Source organism: Pelophylax lessonae, assembly GCF_965119305.1.
Source record: "Pelophylax lessonae genome assembly, chromosome: 3".
NCBI lineage: Eukaryota > Metazoa > Chordata > Amphibia > Anura > Ranidae > Pelophylax > Pelophylax lessonae.
In genome coordinates this window covers 510,240,237-510,259,568 of record NC_138770.1, presented here as the reverse complement: position 1 = coordinate 510,259,568, position 19,332 = coordinate 510,240,237, and positions in this window count along the sequence as shown.

The window sequence follows — 19,332 nt, the reverse complement described above, 5'->3', positions numbered from 1 at the left end:
ACGAGAGGATCTCGGCCGATCTCCAATCGAAAGTCGGATTATGCTTCTGGAGCCAGGGGTACCCCAAGACCACCGAGTAGTGTGGAGACGAAATAACCTGGAAGCAGACCGACTCTCTGTGAACGGCACCAATGGCTATCTCCACTGGAAGGGTCTCATGAGTCACGTGTGGTGGCAGAAGGGGTCTGCCGTCTATCGCCTCAAGAGCCAGTGGAGAACCTCGGGCCTGCAGAGGAATGGAATTGGCGGCAGCGAACACACTATCAATGAACAAACCACCAGCACCAGAGTCCACCAACGCCTGGGTCGTCACTGAGCCCCCGACCCAGGAGAGGACAACAGTGATCAGTGGTTTGTCAACACGGGAAACCGGGGACGAGGAGACTCCACCCAAGATCTGCCCCCGACAGGATCTCAGGTGCGAGCGTTTCCCGGACGGTTCGGACATGCCAACCGAAAATGCCCACCGAGACCACAGTACATGCATCGGCCCTTGCGTCTCCGGAGTACCCTCTCCCCCTCGGACAGGCGAGCAAAGCCCAGCTGCATGGGTTCATCCCCAGCCAAGTCATCCCCAGGAGGCGTGGGAGGAGAGGGAGGCACGGGTGGGACAGCAAAGGTAGGCGCCAATCTGTTAGGAGGCCTCCGCAGACTCTCCTTAAAGGAAGGTCTCTCCCTGAGTCTGGTGTCAATCAAAATCAGGAAAGAAATAAGAGACTCGAGCTCCACTGGTAGGTCCTTAGCTGCAACCTCATCCTTCAAGGCATCCGAGAGACCATGAGAGAAAGCAGCGACCAGAGCCTCATTATTCCAGCCCACCTCTGCTGCCAGGGTACGAAACTCAATGGCGTATTCAGCTACGGATCGTGAACCCTGTCTGATGGACATAAGGAGCTTCGCAGCAGAGGCAGCACGAGCCGGCACATCGAATACCCTCCGAAGAGAAGCAACAAAACCGGAAAACTCGGCAACCACCGGATTGTTGTTCTCCCATAAAGGGCTGGCCCAGGCCAAGGCCTTGTCCGAGAGCAGCGAAATTAAGAAGCCCACCTTTGATCTCTCAGTAGGAAAGGCATGTGGCAGCAACTCGAAATAAATGCCCACCTGGTTAAGGAAACCTCGGCACTGAGTTGGCTCTCCCCCAAAGCGCTGTGGAAGGGGGGCAGAACCGGTCATACCCCGAAACACCGCAGGCGCAACAACAGGTGTCGGGGTAGACTCTGGCGCAACAACCGGAGCGGCAGTAGGAGCGGGCCCAGGAGCGACAACCGACCCATCGGCAACGGGAGCGAAATGAGCCGTGCGTTCAAGCAGGGTTTGCAACGCCACGGCGAACCGACCCAACAGGTGATCCTGCTGATCAAGTCTGGCAACCAGCGTGGGTAGCGAGGATGGCCCTGTACCGTCAGAATTCATGGCTTGGTCCTAATGTCACGGAACCATGAACCAAACGTACAACAACAGATAAGTGAAAAAAGGAAGGCTTTATTGAAAATCAAGCTGTAAAGCAAAAGTCCAAACGGATGGCGAAACCGAGGCAGAGTTCTTGCGAAGCCAGAGGTCAGGAACCAGGAGGGTAGTCAGACGAAGCCGGGATCAGGAACCAGCAGGGTAGACAGACAAAGCCAGGATCAGGAACCAGTAGGGTAGTCAGAAGAAGCCAGAATCAGGAACCAGAAGCAGCAGCAGTCTTAGAAGCATGTGAACACAGGAGGACCAAGCAAGGAACTGAAGCCACAGACCTCCTATATATATGAGCTAGGCATCCAGCTCCTCCCAGTGGGAAGGAGGAGCCGCAGAGTGGGAGGCTACAAGAAACCCAGAAACCAAGATGGCCGCCAGCACATGTCAAATGAAGGAGAACAGCAAGAAGGTAAGACCATGACAATTCCCTCTCCCATGATCCTTCACTCTTCCGTGGCTCCTTGGGAGTGTAGTTCTTTCTACAATCCACACAATAACCTGTTCTCTTTCCTGGACTATATCTCCCACAATCCACTTCTTCCATTTCCGGAGCAAGCCGATCCTCTTTCAAAATCTTAAAGGAGCACTCTAACTGCATTATAATGGTAACTCAGTCATATATATTATATATCCATGGTGTATATACTTATATAGTAGTCCCAGCATGGCTACATGCTCCCCCCACTTGAAATTCTTTGGTCCCCAAAGATGAAGGAATTCTCCTTATGAGAATTAAACATCCATTAGTCTTTAAACGAAACAAGTCAATAACAACCCTGAATAGCAATTAGAGTGGTTGATAACTGATCAATGAAAGAACTTTCGGCTGATTGACTATGCAAAGCATTAGAAAAATCTGAGTCACTCTCACAACAGGCCAATAATAAATTGGTGGCCCACCTAATAGTGTCAGCGGGCGGAGCAGGATCATCTTTCACCAAAGGTTCCGTGGAAGAGGTCGGTGTTATATTAGGACGTTGAGTAGTTGCAATGATATCCTGAGCTCTCTGTGAGAGTATTATAAGTAAGTCTTTTTGGAGGATGAATTTATCTTCTAAGTCTAGAGGATATATTGCCACCTGTCTGGACTCTGGCCCCCATGAACTACATCCTGGTTGTGGCTCTTCTAGCTTACTAGATGTATCTCTCTGATCTTCCGTTGAAGGCAACATCAAGTCCTCATCCACTATAGGTGTCCCTATATTTTCCTCCGGGACAGGGTCAGGGTCCTCAGTACTCAATAATTCAGGCTGGATGGTGAAAGGATAACTGGAGCCTCTTCAAAATATGGCATGCCCATAGGCTCAACAAGCTCTGTCCCATCATCCTGAATATCCCTTTTCAGCGTCAAAACAGGGTTCCTTGTATCCTTAGGTTGTTGTAAGTCCTTAGGCCGAGATCTCTCTCTCTCAGGTAAGGGTAACATTGGTCAATCTCCCACAGACGGCCCACTGCTTCCGAACGTACTCTCTGTTGAAGGCCACCACCAGTCAAATATTACTTCCTCATCTTCACTATCTTCCTCCTCTTCTTGTTGACTTAAAGACGTTGACGCCCGCTGCGTCCCAGACTGTAGAGTGGGAGTCTTAGGAATATCAGCATCAGAAACGGATGGTACCCTAATGGCATCTGAAATAGGCAACAAGTGATTCCGGTGCCATGGCCTCACGGGGCCAATCTTCCCCTCTGGACAGATCTGATACACAGGCAGGCCAGACAGCGTCTTGCAAACAACAAAGGGTTGAGAATACCAACGGTCAGCCAGTTTGTGTTTCCCAGGCACTTCCAAACTCCTCAACAGAACTCGAGCACTGGGCTGTAGATCCTGAATTCTTACTTTTAAATTGAAATTCTTCTTATTCTGTCGCTCTCTTAAGGCAGATGCTTCAAGGGCCTTCTCATAAGCTATTTTCAAATTTCTCCAAAGTCGATCTACATAACCCTTATAAGAATTCTGTGAAGTATGATCAGGCGACATTCCAAAAGCCAGATCCACTGGCAATCGAGCTTCTCTTCCAAACATTAATCTGTAGGGTATGTAAAGTGTAAATAACTGCGCTAAGCTATACAAACAAAAAGCTGCAGCTGTCGTGGGAAACACTATAGATAGATATGTAAATGGAAAAGCTGCGCTACAGAATTGATACACTGCAAAGTCAATCAGCAATGGTTCAAATGTTCATAAATCGTATATAAAGTCCAAGCAAATAACACAAATTAAGCATAAGCATTAAGGTAAGAAAGTCCAACAATGAAGGGTTCCAAAGTGCAGATGCAGAGAATGGTAAATCCGCCACCAAAGATCACTTCTATCAGCCGCAGTGAAGCATGCTAGGGGTATGCGCTTACCAGATAGGAAAGGGTTAACAGCATTGTATGATCTCTAAATGGCCAGCTGTAATGGAAACTCCTCTCCTGACCGGGTCCTATTGGAAATAGGGATCTGCCACGTCCAACAAGCACAAAGCACCAACCACCTCATCCAAATCAATGATTAGCCATACATATGTAAAGAAAGCTTATAAAGAGCTGGGTCACATGCTTCAACTGGCCAATCACAGCTACTAATACATTAGTAGGTATGGCTGTGATGGCGCACAGCAATTAAACGCTTGTTGATTGACTGTTGAAAGCCCGCCATTAAAAGCGCGCCATTACATACAAAGCAGGAAATAAAATTACCGAACACGGATTTTAAACCCGAACATACAGTAAAGTTTTCGGGTCCGTGTCCGGGTAACAAAAATCCAATTATCCGGTACGGACCTGAATAATACAGTCCGTGTTCGCTCAACACTACTCATGACCTGTTTTGTATGTAATGGCGGGCTTTCAACAGCCAATCAACAAGCGTTTAACTGGTGTGCCTTAAGCCATCCCAGCCATGCCTACTAATGTATTAGTAGCTGTGATTGGCCATCTGAAGCATGTGACCATGTCTTTATAAGTTCGAGACCCAGCGCACTGCGTCATTCTGCTGTAGTATTAGGGAGAGAGCACACATCATACGTGCTGGCTGCTGAATAGGGACAGACAGTGAAAAATTGTATTGTGTCCGAAAAGAATGCAGGGACAGGTCCGAGTGCAGGCAGGGCGAGTTATTAGGGCATTTTAGGGCGAGGCTGGAGAATAGGCAGGGTCAGTGTTCTACATTGATTTTGCTGTGTGGGGGTTGGTGCAGTGAACACAGTCGTTTTGCCCTCAGTTAAGCCCGCTGAGGAGGAGGAGGGAGAAAACAATCTATTTTTATCAGTCAGTTGTGTGCAGCGTTTTTGCTTCAGTGCTGACTGTGATAAGACACTGCTGTGTTCACATGTGCTATTGAGTGATTTAAAATTTTATACACTTTTTTCTATTCCACTATTCAATATACACCCTTTTGGGTTAAAAAATTAAATTGTGGCATAGTCTGTACTAATCTATTTAAAAATTACAAACTTAACCACTTACCGCCCGCCCGCCGTCATATGACGGCGGGACGGTGCGGCTATTATCCTGGGCGGACGTCATATGACGTGACCCAGTAAATGCACGGCAGGCGCGCGATCGCGGGCGCGCCGCCGTGCACTGCCGGTGTCGGCGTGTCCCCGGGACACAGCCGGTCACCGGCAGGGGGGAAACAGCCAATAGGCATGGCTGTTTCCCACGTGATCGGCTGTGTTCCAATGACACAGCCGATCACAATGGAGGCGGCCGGGAGATGACCGCGCATGCGCGATCGGGAGCGCGCAGCGCGGTCATGTCGGTGGCACTGTGTTCCGTAGGAACACAGCTGTCACCGGCGGTAGTAAACAGTCACTGACAGTGACTGTTTACTAAGTGATCGGCTGTGAATCCATTCACAGCCGATCACAAAATGTAAACACAGAGCAGTAACTGACTGTTACTAGCTCTTCTCCCCTCATACAGTTTCCAGTATGAGGGGAGAAGAGCTAGAAATAGTGAGTTACTGCTCTGTACACATGTAAAAAGTAAAATCACACTAAAATCACAGTAATAAAGGTCCCCACACAGTCCCCAGCCCCCCCCAATGTCACCTGTCACCCAACAGTCACCTCATCAGTGCCCAGAAATTGACACCCATAACGTTCACATGTGAGCGCAGCGATCGCGGGCAAAATCACCGCGATTCTGCCCGCGATCCGGAAATCATTGCAAATTGCGGGACGCCTGTGCGTTGCCCGTGATTTGCAATAGCACCCCAAACGCTGTGCGATGTTGCCGCCATTTCCGCCTGCCAAATCGCAGTAACATCGCGCAAACATCGCATGACGCCCAAAAAAGTACAAGAGTTTCTTTGGGGCGTCATGCGTTGTTTGCGTGATGTTACCGCGATTCGGCAGGCGGAAATCGCAGCAACATCGCACAGCGGGCAACGCACAGGCGTCCCGCCATTTGCAATGATTTCTGGATCGCGGGCAGAATCGCAGTGATTCTGCCCGTGATCGCTACGCTCACATGTGAATGTAGCCTAAAGTTCACCGGTCACCAGAGACTGCCATCAGTACCGCCGTGCACCATCGCCCGTCACCTGTCACCCATCAGTGACCATCGCCCCGTCACCTGTCACCCCATCAATCACCGTCACCTGTCACCCCATCAGTCATCGTCATCTGTCACCCCATCAGTCATCGTAACCTGTCACCCCATCAGTCACCGTCACCTGTCACCCCATCAGTCATCGTCACCTGTCACCCCATCAGTCACCGTCATCTGTCACCCTATCAATCATCGTCACTTGACACCCCATCAGTGATCGTCACTTGTCACCCCATCAATCATCGTCACATGTCACCCGGTCAGTGATTGTCATCTGTCACCTCATCAATCATCGTCACCTGTCACCTCATCAATCATCATCACCTGTCACCCCATCAGTCATCATCACCTGTCACCCCATCCGTCATCGTCACCTGTCACCCCATCAGTCATCGTCACCTGTCACCCCATCAGTCATCGTCACCTGTTTGCCATATACATGCAATCACTTACTGACCGCCTAACGACTATATGCGTCGGCCATTAAAAGCTAAATACTGGGGTTATGGCAGAAGATAGCCCCCATAACCCCGGTATTTTTTGAAACGGCGGGCGGTCGGCTTTCAGATAAGGGTGGTCCCAGTGGCGGATTCGCCGCGGAATTACCCTTACGGTGCAGGGGAAGAGGTGCCCCCCCCCCCTCCTGCCGCGTCCCAGACGTTTTCCCAGCTTACCGGACCCGCCGGCAGCGGGGAAAACTATCCGGTCCCGGATCCTCAGAGACAGGAAGTCGAGTGAGGGCAAGATGGCCCTCACTCAACTCTATGGTCTTGGAGGACCGGAGCTACGTCAAAAGATGTTGCCTAGCAACCGGTTTAAAGGGCCGCTTTTTTTTTTTGCTTTTTTTTTTTTCCTCTTTCAACAATTTTTTTTTTTTTTTTTCTTTTTTAGTGTAGTTGTGAGGTGTGAGGTCTTTTTGACCCCAGATCTCACAATAAAGAGGACCTGTCATGCCTATTTCTATTACAAGGGATGTTTACATTCCTTGTAATAGGAATAAAAATTATCAAAACATTTTTTTTTTTAAACTGTGTAAAAATAAAAAAATAATAAATAAAATAAATAGGAAAAAAAAAAAAAAAAAAAAATTAAAGCGCCCTGTCCCCGTTAGCTCGCGCGCAGAAGCAAACGCATACGCAAGTCCCGCCCACATATGTAAACGGTGTTCAAACCATACATGTGAGGTATCGCTGCGATCGTTAGAGCGAGAGCAATAATTTAAGCCCTAGACCTCTTCTGTAACTCTAAGCTAGTAACCTGCAGAAATTTTTAAAATGTTGCCTATGGGGATTTTTAAGTACCAATGTTTGGCGCCATTCTGTGAGCATGCGCAATTTTGAAGCATGACATGTTGGGTATCTAATTACTCGGCGTAACATTATCGTTCACATTATGGAAAAAAAAATTGCTAAATTTACTGTTTTCTTATTTTTTAGATCAAAAAAGTGATTTTTTTTCAAAAAAAATCGCATTTGGAAGACTGCTGCGCAAATATGGTGTGATAAAAAATATTGCAACGATCTCCATTTTATTCTCTAGGGTCTCTGCTAAAAAAAAATATATAATGTTTGGGGGTTCCAAGTAGTTTTCTAGCAAAAAAATGATTTTAGCTTGTAAACACCAAGTGTCAAAAATAGGCCCAGTCTTAAAGTGGATAAATGGACAACTTTGTGTAAAGCGCTACTTGGATGTTAAGCCTATGTATGTGGCCAGGCTGTGAAAAAGTGTTACACATGTGGTATCGCCATACTCAGGAGGAATAGCAGAATGTATTTTGGGGTGCAATTTTTGCTATGTACATGCTATGTGTTAGAAATATTGCATAAATGGACAGCTTTGTGTAAAAAAAAATGTGTTTTCATTTTCTTTCCACATTTTCCAAAAACTTGTGGAAAAAAATGACATATTCAAAAGACTCATTATGCCTCAAAAATTATACGTTGGGGTGTTTGCTTTCCAAAATGGGGTCATTTTATAGGGGTTTCCATTGTCCTGGTGCTCCAGGGCCTTCAAAAGTACGATAGGTTGTCAGGAAATTATATGTGAAATTTGTGCTCCTAGAATGCCGGACGGTGCTGGTTGGATGTTAGGCCTCTGTATGTGGCCAGGCTGTGAAAAAGTCTCACACATGTGGTATCGCCATACTCAGAAGGAGTAGTAGAATGTGTTTTGGGGTGTAGTTGCAAGTATACATGTGCTGTGTGAGAGAAATAACCTGTTAATACGGCAATTTGTAAAAAAAAAATAAAATAAAAAAAAAATCTTCATTTTGCAAAGCATTGTGGGAAAAAATTACAACTTCAAAAAACTCACCATGCCCCTTATTAAATACCTTGGAATGTCTACTTTCCAAAAAGGGGTCATTTGGGGGGTATTTGTACTTTCCTGACTTTTTAGTGTCTCAAGAAATGAGATAGGCCTTCAGTACATCAGGTGTGATCAAGTGTGATCAATTTTCAATGATTCACACCATAGCTTGTGGACTCTATAACTTTCACAAAGACCAAATAATATACACTTACTTGGGTTATTTTTACCAAAGATAAGTAGCAGTATAAATTTTGGCCAAAATTTGTGAAGAAAAATTACTAATTTGCAAAATTTTATGACAGAAACAAAGAAAAATGCGTTTTTTCACAATATTTTCAGTCTTTTTTTATTTATAGCACAAAAAATAAAAAACCCAGTAGTGATTAAATACCATCAAAAGAAAGCTCTATTTGTGTGAAAAAAAGGACACAATTTTTGAATGGGTACAGTGTTGCATGACTGAGTAATTCTCAGTCAAAGTGTGAGAGCGCTGAAAGCTGAAAATCGGTCTGGGCAGGAAGGGGGTGAAAGTGCACTGTAGGTAAGTGGTTAAAGGGGAATTTTCTTTTCCTTTCCCTTAATAGCCTGCAGCAGAGCTGACTGACATAAGACACTGCTGTGTTCACATGTGCTATTGAGTGATTTTCAATTTTATACACTTTTTTCTATTCCACTATTCAATATACACCCTTTTGGGTTAAAAAAAAAATTAAATTGAGGCATAGTCTGTACTAATCTATTTAAAAATTACAAACTTAAAGGGGAATTTTCTTTTTTTTTTCCCTTCATAGCCTGCAGCAGAGCTGACTGGCATAAGACACTGCTGTGTTCACATGTGCTATTGAGTGATTTTCAATTTTATACACTTTTTTCTATTCCACTATTCAATATACACCCTTTTGGGTTAAAAAAAATTAAATTGTGGCATAGTCTGTACTAATCTATTTAAAAATTACAAACTTAAAGGGGAATTTTCTTTTTTTTCCCTTCATAGCCTGCAGCAGAGCTGACTGACATAAGACTCTGCTGTGTTCACATGTGCTATTGAAAAATCACCAATTTTATATCATATTTTCTATTCCGCTATTCAATCTACACCCTTTGGGGTAAAAAGAATTAAATTGCTGCATAGTCAGTATCGGTACGTGTGAGATACACCTTTCCAATTTTTGGGGCTCATCTTACACCGCCGAGGATTGCAGGGTGTTTCAGTTTGCCTCCTGCCTGTTCCGAACTCCTCCTACTCCTCATCCTGCCTTTGGGGTACAAAAAATAGTAATCGGGGCCTAGTCTGGGTCTGTACGTGTGAGATAGATACACCTTTTGATATCATATTTTCTATTCCGCTATTCAATCTACACCCTTGGGGTAAAAAGAATTAAATTGCGGCATAGTCTGTATCGGTACGTGTGAGATACACCTTCCAATCTTTTGGGGTGCATCTTCCACCGCCGAGGATTGCAGAGTGCTTCAGTTTGCCTCCTGTTCTGAACTCTTCCTACTCCTAATCCTCATCCTGCCTTTAGGGTACAAAAAATTGTAATCGGGGCCTAGTCTGTGTTTGTACATGTGAGATACACCGTTTTATAAAATTTTTTCTGTTCCGCTATACAATCTACACCCTTTGGGGTAAAAAGAATTAAATTGCGGCATAGTCTGTATCGGTACGTGTGAGATACACCTTCCAATCTTTTGGGGCGCATCTTCCACCGCCGAGGATTGCAGGGTGCTTCAGTTTGCCTCCTGTTCCGAACTCCTCCTACTCCTCATCCTCATCCTACCTTTAGGGTACAAAAAATTGTAATCGGGGCCTAGTCTGTGTTTGTACGTGTGAGATACACCGTTTCGTAAAATTTTTTCTATTCTGCTATTCAATCTACACCCTTTGGGGTAAAAAGAATTCAATTGCGGCATAGTCTGTATCGGTACGTGTGAGATATACCTTTCCAATTTTTGGGGCTCATCTTACACCACAGAGGATTGCAGGGTGTTTCAGTTTGCCTCCTGCCTGTTCCGAAGTCCTCCTACACCTCATCCTGCCTTTGGGGTACAAAAAATAGTAATCTGGGCCTAGTCTGGTTCTGTACGTGTGAGATAGATACACCTTTTGATATCATATTTTCTATTCTGCTATTCAATCTACACCCTTGGGGTAAAAATAATTAAATTGCGGCATAGTCTGTATCGTACGTGTGAGATACACCTTTCCAATTTTTGGGGCTCATCGTATACCGCCAAGGATTGCAGGGTGTTTCAGTTTTTTCTATTCCGCTATTCAATATACACCCTTTTGGGGTGAAAAAAATTAAATTTGCGTCATACTTTGCATATTTGACTGTGAGTTACACCCGTTGTATTTGTATACTGTTTTTCTATTCCGCTATTTAATAAACACCCTTTTGGGGTAAAAAAAAATAAAAATTGCGGCATAGTTTGCATATTTGACTGTGAGATACACCCGTGCGATACTGTTGTTGTTTTGTTCCGCTATTCAATAAACACCTTTCTAGGGCAAGATCATAAATTACAGAAATATGAGGAGACCGTCAAATAGGGGCCGTGGCCTGGGTCGTGGTGCTGCTGGTAGAGCTCCTGTTGCAAGGAGAGGACGTGGTCGATCTGTGCCAGCTACACGCACAAGTGAAACACCTTCCTCAAGTGTGAGTAGGCGACAGAACCTGCAGCAGTATTTGGTAGGGCATCATGCGCCTCTAGAAGTGATGAGGCCAGAAGAAGTACAGGCGATAGTAGATTGGGTTGCTGACAGTGCCTCCAGTTCCTTCACATTGTCTCCCACACAGTCTACTGCAGAAAGGTCAGAGTTGGCACCTGCAGCCAATGTCCAACCATCTTTCACCTCACCCCCTTGCAAATCAGGCAAGCAGTCTGAGCCCCAAGTCATGCAGCAGTCTCTTCTTCTTTTTGATGACTCTGTCAGCAGGGTTTCCCAGGGCCATCCACCTAGCCCTGCCCCAGAAGTGGAAGAGATTGAGTGCAGCGATGCCCAACCACTTATTTCTCAAGATGAGTACATGGAAAGACCATCGCAGCACGTCTCCGATGATGACGAAACGCAGGTGCCAACTGCTGCGGCACTCAGAATTGTGGAGACCGACAAGGAGGGCAGGGGTGAAGACTGGGTGGAAGATGATGTGGAGGACGATGAGGTCCTCGACCACACATGGAATGAAGGTCATGCAGGTGACCTGAGTAGTTTGGAGGAAGAGGCGGTGGTCGCACAGAGCCACCAGCACAGCAGAAGAGGGAGCAGGGTGCAGAAGCGGAGCGGCCGTGCCCTAGACACTACGCCTGCTACTGCCCAATAAGGATGATCGAACTTTTGAAAAGTTCGGTTCGGCCAGAACATCCGAACTTCCCGAAAGTTCGGCCCAGATTTCAGAACCCCATTGAAATCAATGGGACCCGAACTTCGGTAATCAAAAAACACAATTTTTAAGCCCTAAAACCCAATAAACGCCCATAAAAAGTGCCCAGGGTTCTGGGTCATGCCCCATTAACTATTAATCACACAAAAAAAGTTCTTAAAAATTGTCATTTTTGATAAAAAAGCCAATTATTGAAAAAAGAAAAAAAAAAAGAGAGATTTTTTTATTTTGAATATTATATTGAAAATTACTTTGGATTTAGTATCTGGGGGGTCTAAAAGGTGTGCATGTGAAGTTTCAGCTCTGTAGCATGTCCAGAACCATGAAAAAAAAAAAGATAATTTTTCAGTAGAACAGGGATGTGGGTCGGGACCCTCCTTTAACTTTAACACCTATATGATCTTTGTTTCTGGTTCTGGACATGCTACAGAGCTGAAACTTCACAGGTACACCTTTTAGACCCCCCAGACCCCAAATCACACAAAAAAAGTTCTTAAAAATTGTCATTTTTGATAAAAAAAAGCCAATTATTGAAAAAAAAAAAAAGAGATTTTTTGATTTTTACTTTGGATTTCAGATCTGGGGGGTCTAAAAGGTGTACATGTGAAGTTTCAGCTCTGTAGCATGTCCAGAAGCAGAAAAAAAAGATTGTTTGTATTAGAACACTTTCTTTCAGGACAGGTAGTTAGCTTCTCTCCCGGTTTAATAGCAGGCATTTTTTGGGGTTCTTTGCAGTCAGGAAAAACATCTGAACTTGTGTATAGTGGTACTGTGCACAAGTTCTGATGTTTTGTCTGCCTCCAAAAACCCCCAAAAAATGGCAGCAAAAAAACACCTGGGCATTTTTTTGGACGCTAGCGTTTTTTTTGGCATTTTTTTGGGTTCTTTGCAGTCAGGAAAAACATCTGAACTTGTGTATAGTGGTACTGTGTACAAGTTCAGATGTTTTGCCTGTCCCCAAAAACCCCCAAAAAATGGCAGCAAAAACACACCTGGGCATTTTTTTTTTTGGACGCTAGCGTTTTTTTTGGCATTTTTTTTTGGTTCTTTTGAGGCAGGCAAAACATCTGAACTTGTCTATAGTGGTATATATACACACATACTTATATGTTTATACACACCTAGACATATATAGGTGTGATAGTAGCAGAAATATATTGTAAATGATTTAATTAGCGCAAGCATATATTTCTGCTACTATCACACCTATATATGTCTAGGTGTGTATATAAATATATGTATGTGTGTATATACACCACTATAGACAAGTTCAGATGTTTTGCCTGCCTCAAAAGAACCCAAAAAAATGCCAAAAAAAGACGCTAGCGTCAAAAAAAAATGCCCAGGTGTGTTTTTGCTGGCATTTTTTGGGAGTTTTTGGAGACAGGCAAAACATCAGAACTTGTGCACAGTACCACCATACACAAGTTCAGATGTTTTTCCTGACTGCAAAGAACCCAAAAAAATGCCAAAAAAAAACGCTAGCGTCCAAAAAAAAATGCCCAGGTGTGTTTTTGCTGCCATTTTTTGGGGGTTTTTGGAGGCAGGCAAAACATCTGAACTTGTGCACAGTACCACTATACACAAGTTCAGATGTTTTTCCTGACTGCAAAGAACCCAAAAAAATGCCAAAAAAAACGCTAGCATCCAAAAAAAAATGCCCAGGTGTGTCTTTGCTGCCATTTTTTGGGGGTTTTTGGAGGCAGGCAAAACATCAGAACTTGTGCACAGTACCACTATACACAAGTTCAGATGTTTTTCCTGACTGCAAAGAACCCCAAAAAATGCCTTCTATTAAACCGGGAGAGAAGCTAACTACCTGTCCTGAAAGAAAGTGTTCTAATACAAACGATCTTTTGTTTCTGGTTCTGGACATGCTACAGAGCTGAAACTTCACATGCACACCTTTTAGACCCCCCAGATCTGAAATCCAAAGTAAAAATCAAAAAATCTCTTTTTTTTTTAATTTTTTCAATAATTTTTTATCAAAAATGACAATTTTTAAGAACTTTTTTTGTGTGATTTGGTGTCGGGGGGGTCTAAAAGGTGTACCTGTGAAGTTTCAGCTCTGTAGCATGTCCAGAACCAGAAAACACTTTAAACACAGGTAGTTAGCTTCTCTCCCGGTTTAATAGCAGGCATTTTTTGGGGTTCTTTGCAGTCAGGAAAAACATCTGAACATGTGTATAGTGGTACTGTGCACAAGTTCTGATGTTTTGCCTGCCTCCAAAACCCCCCAAAAAATGCCAGCAAAAACACACCTGGGCATTTTTTTTTGACGCTAGCGTTTTTTTGGCATTTTTTTGGGTTCTTTTGAGGCAGGCAAAACATCTGAACATGTGTATAGGGGGTATATATAAACATATATGTCTGAATATATACCCCTAGACATATATAGGTGTGATAGTAGCAGAAATATATTCCTGTAAATGATTTCATTAGCGCAAAAATTTATTTCTGCTACTATCACACCTATATATGTCTAGGGGTATATATTCAGACATATATGTCTATATATACCCCCTATACACATGTTCAGATGTTTTTCCTGCCTCCAAAACCCCCCAAAAAATGCCAGCAAAAACACACCTGGGCATTTTTTTTTTTTTTTGATGCTAGCGTTTTTTGGCATTTTTTTGGGTTCTTTTGAGGCAGGCAAAACATCTGAACATGTGTATAGGGGGTATATATAGACATATATGTCTGAATATATACCCCTAGACATATATAGGTGTGATAGTAGCACAAATATATTCCTGTAAATGATTTAATTAGCGCAAGCATTTATTTCTGCTACTATCACACCTATATATGTCTAGGGGTATATATTCAGACATATATGTCTATATATACCCCCTATACACATGTTCAGATGTCATGTCTGACATCAAACATGTCCTCAAAAAAGCACTGGCAGTGGCAGCCCCTGCAGCATAAAAAATGCTTGGCTGGTAAGAAGCCATATTCCAGTTACGAAGTTATTCAGAGAAATGATCATTTCTCTATAGCGGTCACCCTGCTATGGAAGGGTTTTGTCACCCTGCCATAGCAGTCACTGCCAGTTAACCCTACACTACACTACGGTCCCCTTACACTTAACACTTTCCCTACAGAAACTCAATTTTTGAAGCTAACTTAAGTGTAAAGGAACACTCTAACTACACTAGATATCCCTTTCCTCACACTAAAAATAGCTAAATGACACTTTTAAAGTAAAATTAACAGAACTGCTTCCATTCTCTTCCATGTCCAGTATAACAATGCTAGGAATATGGCGGGGGCGATCTTATATACTGGGGGGCGTATTCACTAATGATTGGTCTAGGGACCCCCTAGTCACTCCAATCACATTCCTAGCATTCTCCTGCCCCCTCAATTGGCTTTTGCTAATGGTTCTGGTCCAATCACAGGCTTTTAAAGCTGATTTCCTGAAGCATTGCATTTTGGGCGGTTCTGGTTGACGAATTCCGAACTTTTTGGGCAAAAAGTTCTAAATTCGGCCGAACCTCGAACACCCAATGTTCGGGTCGAACCGATGGTGGACCCGAACCGTTCGATCATCCCTACTGCCCAATGCAGCAAGGGACCGAGCGCACCAAAGCTAGCTCAAAGGAGTTCTCTAGCGTGGAAGTTCTTCAGAAAATGTGCTGATGACAGGACACGGGTGGTTTGCACCCTGTGCAATCAGAGCCTGAAGCGAGGCATAAACCTTCTCAACCTGAGCACAACCTGCATGATCAGGCATCTAAGTGCAAAGCACGAGCTGCAGTGGAGTAGACACCTTCAAAACCAAGAAAGGTCTCTGGCTCCTCCTGCTTCCTCTTCTGCTGCAGTCTCGGCCTCTCCATCCACCTCTGTAGTGATACCGGCACCTGCCACCCCGCAAACAGACGATCTGTCAGCAACACCACCACCTGGGTCACCAACCATCTCCACAATGTCCCGTGGAAGCGTTCAGCTTTCCATCTCCCAAACACTTCAGAGGAAGAGGAAGTACCCCCCTACCCACCCGCGATCCCTGGTCCTGAATGCCAGCATTTCAAAATTCTTGGCCTTTGAAACGCTGTCATTCCGTCTGGTGGAGACGCACAGTTTTAAAAGCCTTATGTCGGTGGCTGTCCCACAGTACGTCGTGCCCAGCCTCCACTACTTTTCCAGGCAAGCCATCCCTTCCCTGCACAACCAAGTGGGGGAAAAAATCAGGTGTGCACTGCGCAACGCCATCTGTGCCAAGGTCCACCTAACTACCGATACGTGGACCAGTAAGCACGGTCAGGGGCGTTATATCTCCCTAACGGCACACTGGGTAAATGCAGTGGCGGATGGGCCTGAGGCGGATAGCAATTTGGCGCATGTCCTTCCACCACCGAGGATTGCAGGGCGCTTCAGTTTGCCTCCTGTTCCTAACTCCTCCTACTCCGCTTCCTCATCCTCTACCGCCTCCTCATCAGGTCAGCATAACACCTTCACCACCAACTTCAGCACAGCCAGGGGTAAACGACAGCAGGCAGTTTTAAAACTTTCCTGTTTGGGGGAAAAACCACACACCACGCAGGAGTTGTGGAGGAGCATGGAACAGCAGACAAATGAGTGGTTGCTGCCGGCGAGCCTCAAGCCCGGCCTGGTGGTGTGCGATAACGGGCGAAATCTCATAGCAGCTCTGGGCCTAGCCGGTTTGACGCACATCCCTTGCCTGGCGCATGTGCTGAATTTGGTGGTGCAGAGGTTCCTTAAAAATTACCCCGATATGTCAGAGCTGCTGCAGAAAGTGCGGGCCGTCTCTGCGCACTTTCGGCGTTCTCACCCTGCTGCTGCTCGCCTGTCAGCGCTGCAGCGTAACTTCGGCCTTCCCGCTCACCGCCTCATATGTGACGTGCCCACAAGGTGGAACTCTACCTTGCACATGCTGGAAAGACTGTGCGAGCAGCAGCAGGCCATAGTGGAGTTTCAGATGCAGCACGCACGCGTGAGTCGCTCTGCGGAACAGCACCACTTCACCACCAATAACTGGGCCTCCATGCGAGACCTGTGTGCCTTGTTGCGCTGTTTTGAGTACTCCACCAACATGGCCAGTGGCAATGACGCCGTTCTCAGCTTAACTATCCCTCCTTCAAAAAACGATTCGGGCAATGATGGAAGAGGATGTGGCACAGGATGAGGAGGAGGAGGATGAAGAGGTAACATTTCCAAGGCTTTCAGGGCAGTCATTCGCAAGTGGCTCCGAGGGTGGGTTCCTGCACCCACAAATGCCAGGGACACAATTGTCCAGCAGGGGCACAGTTCTGGAGGATGAGGAGGATGAGGAGGAGGAGATGGAGGAGGAGATGGAACCATGTTCACAGCAGGGTGGCACCCAGGCCAGCTCATGGCCATCACTGGTGCGTGGCTGGGGGGATACAGAGGACACAGACGATACACCTCCCACAGAGGACAGCCTTTCGTTGCCTCTGGGCAGCCTGGCACACATGAGCGATTACATGCTGCAGTGTCTCCACCACGACCGCCGAGTTGCCCACATTCTAACTTGTGCTGATTACTGGGTGGCCATGCTGCTGGATCCCCGTTACAAGGACAACGTACCGTCCTTAATTCACTCACTGGAGCGCGATCGCAAGATGCACGAGTACAAGCGCACGCTGGTAGACGCGATGCTGCTGGCATTCCCACCTGACAGCGGGGCCACAGTGGAAGCACAAGGCCAAGGCATAGGAGGAGGAGGAAGAGGTCGCCAATGCAACCAGGACACCGCCAGTCCCTCAGAAGGCAGGGTTAGCATGGCCGAAATGTGGAAAAGCTTTGTCAGCACGCCACAACAAACAGCAGCACCAGCAGCTCATATGGAACGTCTTAGCAGGAGGCAGCATTTCACCAACATGGTGGAGCAGTATGTGTGCACACGCCTACATGTAGTGAATGACGGGTCTGCCCCTTCAACTTCTGGGTCTCCAAATTGGGCACATGGCCTGAGCTTGCCCTTTACGCCTTGGAGGTGCTGGCGTGCCCTGCAGCCAGTGTATTATCTGAACGTGTATTTAGCACGGCTGGGGGGCGTTATCACAGACAAGTGCAGCCGCCTGTCCAGAGACAATGTGGACAAGCTCACGTTCATTAAAATGAACCAGGCATGGATCCCACAGGACTTTTCCATACCTTGTGCAGAATAGAGATGGATACCGACCTTACCCAGCCATTGTTCTACTTTTGATCTTTCTCACTCTTTTGGGGTGTACCCTCATTTAAAATGACTGAAAAAAAGCAGTGTTGACTACCTCGTCCTCCTCCACCGCCACTTCCACCTACACCGCCACATCCACCACGACCTCAACCTCCCTCCTACTCCATATTGGCCTCGTCCTTCACAGATGAAGACATTTTTTTTATTTTTCTGTTTTTTTTTTGTTGTTTTAAGTTATTTCCCTATCCACATTTGTTTGCAGAGCACTTGCCATGCTCTTAACTACGTTTTGCTGCCATTTCCAGCACTCTAGCCCTTTCCATTGGTGTTTTAGAGCCATTTTAGTGCCTAAAAGTTCGGGTCCCCATTGACTTCAATGGGGTTCGGTGTCTGGGTAAAGTTCGGAAAAAGTCGGGGACACGGACCCAGACTTTTTTTTCAAGTTCGGCCGAACCCGCCGAACACGGACATCCAGGTGTCTGGTCTGCTCAACTCTACTCATGACCTCTCAGCAGCCTCCACTGGCAGGGATGATGGTAAAGTGCAGGGTGTCCCAGGTCCTTGCAGCACATCTGCCAGTAGCACACCACCAGCTGTAGACTATAGCCGGAAAATTTCTCTGCCCCATCTGCTGCAATGAAAAAAAAAACAGTCACTGCCACCCACATGCCCAGTGTCTAAAGGCAAACTTGTCATAGCTGCTGGCTTTACAACTCCTGCCTTTCTGTCTGGTGGATTCTTCCCCATTCCGTTAATGTAAAGAATGTGCTGTACAACATTGTTGATAAAGCCAGGGGAGATGGAATAATTACACTGGAAATGTGGGAGTATATGCGGACACCGCACCTCTGCTTTCCCACATTTTACACTCTCCCCAAGATCCACAAAGACCCCAAAAATCCACCAGGCCATCCCATTGTCTCTGGAAATGGCTGTATTTCTGAGACAGCGAGCCGTGTAGTTGATGACCACCTCAGACCACATGTCACCAGTCTTGTGTCTTGTACAAAAGATACAACTCACATGCTACAAATTCTGGAAAATGTGACAATACCACAGGATGCTCTTCTGGTGACTGTAGATGTGGAATCCTTGTATAACTCTATCCCTCATGATAAAGGCCTCAATGCAATAAAAACCATTTTGCAACAAATAAGGTTACATGAGTGGAGTTATAACCTATTTATTCTAGACATTCTGGAATTTATACTGTGTCATAATGTCTTCTTTTTTCAAAGCTCCCACTACCTCCAGGTACAGGGAGTGGCGATAGGGACCTGTTGTGCCCAATCATACGCCAATCTGTACCTTGGGGAGTGGGAGCAGAATTTTCTTTCCAGTGAAGACTTTCTTATGTGGCAGAGGTATATCGGCGACATCTTCCTGGTCTGAGATGGCCCGGTAAAGCTTTTGAAAGAATGTTTACAGAAGTTCAACCAAAATGATATGAACCTGTTC